This window comes from Chiloscyllium punctatum, chromosome 7 (assembly GCF_047496795.1).
Source record: "Chiloscyllium punctatum isolate Juve2018m chromosome 7, sChiPun1.3, whole genome shotgun sequence".
In the NCBI taxonomy this organism is placed as follows: Eukaryota; Metazoa; Chordata; class Chondrichthyes; order Orectolobiformes; family Hemiscylliidae; genus Chiloscyllium; species Chiloscyllium punctatum.
The window spans coordinates 123,545,164-123,551,749 of NC_092745.1; positions in this window are offsets into that span (position 1 = coordinate 123,545,164).

Here is a 6,586-nt window from a genome sequence, read left to right on the forward strand (position 1 = left end):
GGGAGGGTGTGGGGTTGGGGAGAAGGTGCTTGAGATTGCAATAGGTGGATGTAGGTTGGTGTAAAGGTGATAGAGGAGGGTGGAGTGGATAGGTGAGAAGGAAGATTGACAGGTGGAACAGGTCATGAGGATGGAACTGAGCTGGAAGTAAGGCAGGGGCTGGGGAAATGAGGAACACATCTGCGCCACGTTAAATAAAGTTCTGCACTTCAATGCTGCATTTTAGTGTCACTGCCAGGACATTTTGCACACACAAACAAAAATCTATTTCATTGATTTGATCAAGGTGTATCTCAGGGCTCCTTTCTTGTTCATTTCATGCTCACACACTACACACCTACTGAGTGACAGAGGTCAAGGTGCTGGCAGAGTTGTACACTCCGACCAGGGCTCCTCCACCTCTATTGGTTACTGCCCATTTGCTTCTCTTTTTTACCCTTCTCCCCCTTTTTGGTGTTTTCCCTCTCTTATAGAACATAGAACATAGAACATAGAACAATACAGCACAGAACAGGCCCTTCGGCCCACGATGTTGTGCCGAACATTTGTCCTAGCTTAAGCACCTATCCATGTACCTATCCAATTGCCGCTTAAAGGTCACCAATGATTTTGACTCTGCCACTTCCACAGGCAGCGCATTCCATGCCCCCACCACTCTCTGGGTAAAGAACCTACCCCTGACATCCCCCCTATACCTTCCACCCTTCACCTTAAATTTATGTCCCCTTGTAACACTCTGTTGTACCCGGGGAAAAAGTCTCTAACTGTCCACTCTATCTATTCCCCTGATCATCTTATAAACCTCTATCAAGTCACCCCTCATCCTTCGCTGTTCCAATGAGAAAAGACCTAGCACTCTCAACCGATCCTCGTACGACCTATTCTCCATTCCAGACAACATCCTGGTAAATCTCCTCTGCACCCTCTCCAAAGCTTCCACATCTTTCCTAAAGTGAGGCGACCAGAACTTCACACAGTACTCCAAATGTGGCCTTACCAATGTCCTATACAGCTGCAACATCACCTCACGACTCTTGAATTCAATCCCTCTACTAATGAACGCTAATACACCAATGTAGTGCCTTCTTACGAGCTCTATCCACCTGAGTGGCAACTTTCAAAGATCTATGAACATAGACCCCAAGGTCCCTCTGCTCCTCCACCTTACTAAGAACCCTATCGTTAACCCTGTATTCTGCATTCTTATTTGTCCTTCCAAAATGGACAACCTCACACTTGACAGGGTTGAACTCCATCTGCCACTCCTCAGCCCAGCTCTGCATCATATCTAAGTCCCTTTGCATCTGACAACAGCCCTCCTCACTATCCACAACTCCACCAATCTTCGTATCATCTGCAAATTTACTGACCCACCCTTTGACTCCCTCTTCCAAGTCATTAATAAAAATTACAAACAGCAGAGCACCCAGAACTGATCCCTGCGGAACTCCACTTGTAACTGGGCTCCAGACCGAATATTTACCATCTACCACCACTCTCTGACTTCGACCGGTTAGCCAGTTCTGTATCCAACTGGCCAAACTTCCCACTATCCCATGCCTCCTGACTTTCCGCATAAGCCTACCATGGGGAACCTTATCAAATGCCTTACTAAAATCCATGTACACTACATCCACTGCTCTACCCTCATCCACATGCTTGGTCACCTCCTCAAACAATTCAATAAGACTTGTAAGGCAAGACCTACCCTTCACAAATCCGTGCTGGCTGTCCCTAATCAAGCAGTGTCTTTCCAGATACTCATAAATCCTATCCCTCAGTACCCTTTCCATTACTTTGCCTACCACCGAAGTAAGACTAACTGGCCTATAATTTCCGGAGTTATCTCTATTCCCTTTTTTGAACAGGGGCACAACATTCGCCACTCTCCAGTCCCCTGGCACCGCCCCCATTGACAGTGAAGACAAAAAGATCATTGCCAACGGTTCTGCAATTTCCTCTCTTGCTTCCCACATAATCCTAGGGTATATCCCGTCAGGCCTAGGGGACTTGTCTATGCTCAAGTTTTTCAAAATGCCCAACACAAGTATATCCTCTAGCTTACCAGTCCGTTTCATACTCTCCTCTTCAACAATATGGTCCCTCTCATTTGTAAATACTGAAGAAAAGTACTCATTCAAGACCTCTCCTATCTCTTGAGACTCAATACACAGTCTCCCACTACTGTCCTTGATCGGACCTACCCTCATTCTCGTCATTCTCATGTTTCTCACATAGGCATAAAAGGCCTTGGGATTATCCTTGATCCTACCTGCCAAAGATTTTTCATGCCCTCTCTTAGCTCTCCTAATCCCTTTCTTCAGCTCCCTCCTAGCTATCCTGTATCCCTCCAACACTCTGTCTGAACCTTGTTTCCTCAACCTTATGTAAGCCTACTTCTTCCTCCTTACAAGATATTCAACCTCCCCCGTCAACCAAGGTTCCCTCACACGACCATCTCTTTCCTGCCTGACAGGTACATACATATCAAGGACACGTCGTATCTGTTCCTTGAAAAAGTTCCACATTTCAATGACATCCTTCCCTGACAGCCTATGCTCCCAGTTTATGCTCCTCAGATCCTGTCTTGCAGCATCGTATTTACCCTTCCCCCAAATGTAAAACCTGCCCTGTTGCATGAACCTATCTCTCTCCATAACCAAGGTGAAAGTCACAGAATTGTGGTCACCATCACCAAAATGCTCACCCACTAACAAGCCCATCACTTGTCCCAGTTTGTTACCAAGTACCAAATCCAATATGGCCTCCCCTCTGGTCGGACAATCTACATACTGAGTTAGAAAAGCTTCCTGGACACACTGCACAAACACCGCCCCGTCCAATCTATTTGATCTAAAGAGCTTCCAATCAATATTTGGGAAGTTGAAATCGCCCATGACTACTACTCTGTGGCTTCTGCACCTTTCCAAAATCTGTTTCTCCACATCTCTGCTGCTATTGGGGGGCCTATAGTAAACACCCAACAAGGTGACTGCTCCTTTCCTATTTCTGACTTCAGCCCATACTACCTCCAAAGGCAGATCCCCCTCAAACTTCCTTTCTGCAGCCGTTATACCATTTCTAATTAGCAACGCCACCCCCCCTCCTTTTTTACCACCCTCCCTAATCTTACTGAAACATTTGTAACCAGGAACCTCCAACAGCCATTCCTGTCCCTCATCTATCCATGTTTCCGTGATGTCCACAACATCGTAGTCCCCAGGTACCGATCCACGCCTTAAGTTCACCCACCTTATTTCTGATACTCCTTGTGTTGAAGTATACACACTTGAACCCATCTCTGTGTCTGCAAGTATTCCCTGTCAGTGCTACCTTCTCCACAGCCTCCCTACATTCTTGGACATCCTGAAAAACAGCTAACCTACTTGCTGGACTACAAGTCCGGATCCCATCCCCCTGCCAAATTAGTTCAACCCCCCCGAAGAGTGCTAGCAAACCTACCTCCCAGGAGATTGGTGCCCTTCTGGTTCAGGTGCAACCTGTCCTGCTTTTACAGGTCCCACCTTCCCCAGCATTGTCCAAATACCTGAAGCCCTTCCTCCTACACCACTCTTGCAGCCACGTGTTCAATTGTACTCTCTCCCTATTCCTTGCCTCACTGTCACGTGGCACCGGCAACAACCCAGAGAGGACAACTCTGTCTGTCCTAGCTTTTAGCTTCCAGCCTAACTCCCTGAGCTCCTGAATGACCTCCCCACCCCTCTTCCTACCTATGTCGTTGGTGCCAATGTGCACCACGACTTCTGGCTGCACACCCTCCCCCTTAAGGATTCTGAAGACACGGTCCGAGATGTCTCGGACACTGGCACCCGGGAGGCAACAAACCATCTGAGAGTCTCGCCCATGTCCACAGAACCGCCCATGTCCATGTCCCTCTAACTATTGAGTCTCCTATAACTCGCGCTCTCCTCCTCTCCCCTTTTCCCTTCTGGGCCTCAGAGCCGGAGCTCGTGCCAGAGACCCGGTCACTGCAGCTTACCCCTGCTAGGCCATCCCCCCCAACAGTACCCAAAGCGGTATACTTATTGTTGAGGGGAATGACCACAGGGGATCCCTGCACTGCCTGCTTCCACCCCTTCCCACCTCTAACTGTTACTCAACTACCTCTGTTCTCTGGCGTAACTATGTCCCTGTAGCTTCTATCTATCATCCTCTCAGCCTCTCGAATAATCCTCCATTCATCCAACTCCAGCTCCAGTTCCCTAACGTGGTCTGTGAGGAATTGGAGTTGGCTGCACTTCCTGTAGGTGAAGTTGGCAGGAGCATCGGTGGTCACCCCTACCTCAAATATCCTGCAGGAGGAACACTCCACTGCCTGCGCAGCCATAACTCTACACTTAGTCTCCAAAACAAGAACACTAAGTAGCTTACCTGTTCAGCCTTTTTTTTAGGTTAGAGGAGGGAGGGAGGGTGGGAGACACTACACGTGTAGTGTCTCGGGTTCCTTCTCCACTCAAACTTCTTACCTTCCCAGAAGCCTCTGTTGACGATTTCTGGGTGCCCACTCCTAGTTGAAAAAAAACACAGACTGCGAAAAGAAAAACGTTAATTTAAACTGGTCTCCGCTTACCTTCCGGCTCTCCTCTCTGTGCACCCGCTGTAGCACTGACGTCGAAACCTCGGAGGTACGCGCATTTAAATCAAACTTCTTACCTTCCCAGAAGCCTCTGTTGACGACTTCCGGGTTCCCGCTCCTAGTTGAAAAAAATACACAGACCCCCTCTCTCTGTGCGCCCGCTGTAGCACTGTCTCTTGGTGCTCACCTCCCCTGTGGCAGGTCTCAGCCTTGTCTCTTGGCAGTTCATGGCAGTGTCTTGGCTTGGCTTGTGACTGGATCTTTCCCGGGCATGTTCCTGGCACACCTGGGTGGGGTGGGGGGGGGAGGAATCGGAGAGGTGGTAGTTTCAGCAACAGCAATAGTATCTGCTGTGGTGGCATCGAGAGCAGACAGCTGAGGTCTCCCAGAGAGCGAGATAAGTGGAGGTCTCATCAAAGACTATTGAACTTTTAACTTATACCTTACTTTCTCTAGTTTAAGCTACGAAAGACTTTAATGTTAACTATTACCTTATTTCTTTATTTTTCTACTATTCTAAGAAGTAGTGCTACACTTTCAAATTCTCATTTTTCTTAAGGCTTTGTAACCAAGCTTTTTGTTCCTGGTTAACTTGATACCTAAGATGGCACCATGTGTACCACTTTTCAATGTACTTCTGTACTAGAATACACGTGACAATAAAAATCTGAAAATCTGAAAAAAATACTACTGGGATGCTCACAGTATTTTTGCCTTTTTGCAAAGTGTCCCCTCATCCAGAACATAAAGGCTCACATTACCTTTGAGTTGCTCGTGCCTTTTTCTCTCAGACAAACCATTACATCTTGTCATGGCTCTCAGCAGTCATCAGTCAACAGGATGTAAGACACTGTTTTCCATCAATGATAGTCTAGGTTAGAGTGGTGCTGGAAAAGCACTGCAGTTCAGGCAGCATCCGAGGAGCAGTAAAATCGACATTTCGGACAAAAGCCCTCAAGCTTCCACAGCAAATACACTGCATGTGCTTCCATGTCTCACAGTGAGCACTACTATGGACAGAGTTCCAGGATTGTGATGCAGCAACAGTCAAGGAACAGTAATATAATTCCAGTCAGGACAGTGTGGACGTTGGAGGAGAACCTTGCGACGGTTTTATTCAGCTACTGCTACGGATCTTTTATCTGAATATACAAACAAGAAACAATAATAGACCACTTAGCCGTTTGAACTTGTGCTGAGATTCAGTAAGACCATGGCTGATCTGATTTGAACCTCAACCATACATTTCTGCATTGCCCTGATAATCTATCATTCCCCTGAATGTTCACCTTGTTACAACATGGAGACAAGGTGAAACAAAATCAGTCTTTCTACCTCTGTATTCACAACACAATAACCTTTAAAGACCCTAATGGTTCCTAACCAGACTTTTGAATCCCAGACCCTGCAAACAATCAATTCCAGACACTACTTTGTATCTTAAAAAAATCTTAGAAATTTATGAACAATTTAATCGCAACAATAAAGCAAAAATTAAACAATAAATCTCATTAATCTTTGTTATAAATCAAAAAAATCTTAGTTTTCAGCCCCATTCACTCGAAAGACAGACAAAAAAAGTTAACAGATAAACAGAAGAATTCAACACAACTGGCCAGATTAGTTAAGTAGTTTTCACAATGTATTGTTCCACAGGCAAAGCTGATCCCTCCTTGGTTGATTTTCTGAAAATGTCTATCAGGGTCACCTTTACAGCATACTCAGATAAAGGCAGTAATACTTACAAGTTAGTTTTTTTTTATTCTGAGCTTCCAAGAATTGCTCATGAGTGTTTAGGGAGGGAGCTGTTGAATCCTAATGCTGCAACATCAACAATCAGACTCTTTTTCCACAGAAAAAGACTGTCCAAAACTCAATTCAAACTCTCGCTCCTCCCCGACAAATTGATCATCTCCGCCCTGTGGTCCCAATTACCATTCAACATCTGCTATCTGCTTGAGCAGGAGGGCTTTTCCAGACTTGCTGGAA